This window comes from Hippocampus comes, unplaced genomic scaffold (genome assembly GCF_001891065.2).
Source record: "Hippocampus comes isolate QL1 unplaced genomic scaffold, H_comes_QL1_v1.1 scaffold81, whole genome shotgun sequence".
Lineage (NCBI taxonomy): Eukaryota > Metazoa > Chordata > Actinopteri > Syngnathiformes > Syngnathidae > Hippocampus > Hippocampus comes.
In genome coordinates this window covers 1,042,711-1,044,388 of record NW_017806179.1, presented here as the reverse complement: position 1 = coordinate 1,044,388, position 1,678 = coordinate 1,042,711, and positions in this window count along the sequence as shown.

Genomic DNA, 1,678 nt, shown 5'->3' with positions numbered 1-1,678 from the left:
TGCCACAAGAGGGAGTAACCTGCTCACCGCCAGAGTCCACCCACGAGCACAGACCTGCAGGCAACACTTCTTCCTGTTATTCGCAAGGTGCTGAAGTCCAACTTTGGGCCAGCCTGAAAAATGGGAGACATTTACACTCGTTCAATGCACCATCATGATTACTTTTTTGACTTTTTTTTTTTTCTCCCCCAGGCAGCAGTAAACATGATCGGCTTCCTGCTCTCCAAAGTCCCAACAGTCTATGTCCCTGGTAAGTTTCACGCCGAACACATCTTTGTCTGCACAAGAAATTGACTTGCGTGTAACTCACGGATGCCTTTGCTCTCAGGTCAACACACCTGTCCCACGTTCCTCTCGAGAGCCGACCACTTCGCCGCCCAGCAACAAGCAGACTGCCATCCAACTTGCAACTTTTTCCTCTGCTTTGTGATGATTGTCTACTCTGCAAAATAAAGCTTGGTTTACAAAGAACACTTCAACTCTCAACTTCATTTTTAAACACATCACCAATGTAACTTAAAAAAAAAAAAACTAGTTTCTTTTCTAAACATTTCAAAAACTTTTTTTTCAAAAATTTTTTTCCTGGATTTTTTTCCTGGATTTTTTTTTTCCAGGCAGAAAAATCCAGCAAAGTGGGTGTGGCCTGGCTGGAATGATGGCTGTTGATTCGCTGATAGCTGTGGAAGTGGGTGGAGCATGATGATAACATGCTGTGATTGGTGGAAAATGGGGAGTGGTTATGCAAAGTAGACGCTATATGATTGGTGGGTTCTTTTCAGGGCGTGGCCATGCAAATTTGGAGCAATTTGATTGGTCGGATCCTGGAAAGTGGGCGTGGTTATGCAAATTTATCGCTTCTGATTGGTTATGCAAATTAGGGCCTCATCGTGATTGGTGGATGTCAAATTGGGTGTGGTTTGGGCGCACTTTGCAGCAATTTTTCAAAGTGCCACTTGAGTCTTGAGCTGAGACTTGCACTTGGGTCACCTCAGACAGTCTTTTCACTGTTCCCGTGGGTTTCACATGACCCAAAAGCTCGATTCCTGGAGTTTCGAGTCATGTGGAGACCAACGGCAACAGTGAAAAGACTGTCTGATGTGACTGAAGGGCAAGTCTGAGCTCAAGACGCCAGTCTTTGAAAAGGCTTCGAGTGAGTTGAGGATGGATTTGGTCACGAAAGACAAAGACTCAGATTCAAGTTGAACAATTTATTGGACAGAAAACCGAACATGACAATGTGAAAGCATTTGACCAGTCAATCTTTGCGTGGGCCCGTTCAAGCCCATGCTCCCAACGCGGGTTGGGAGCATGTGCTTGACCAGCTCATGCGTGAGGTCACTGACATCTCATGACACAGCTAGGGGGACATGAGCACGTCCGACTTCTCTCACTGAGACAAAAACTAAGTGCCGTGTACTCCACAACATGATCACACTCCTCTGGCCAAGTTTTTAAATGACATTGAAGTGGGCCAAGTTTGTCATGTGTATGTAGATATTATATATATGCAAACATAGACACATTTTCAAACTAACTTGGTTCACTTCAAGGTTTAAAAACAGATTCCAAAAGTGCCTGATGATGCTTGGGTTTTCTATGTGGAGTTGTCACTGTTGTGCAGTACACGAAGCAGAAGTTTAAGTTGAGGGAGAGACAGACAGACCGGCGGTGGCGCCCG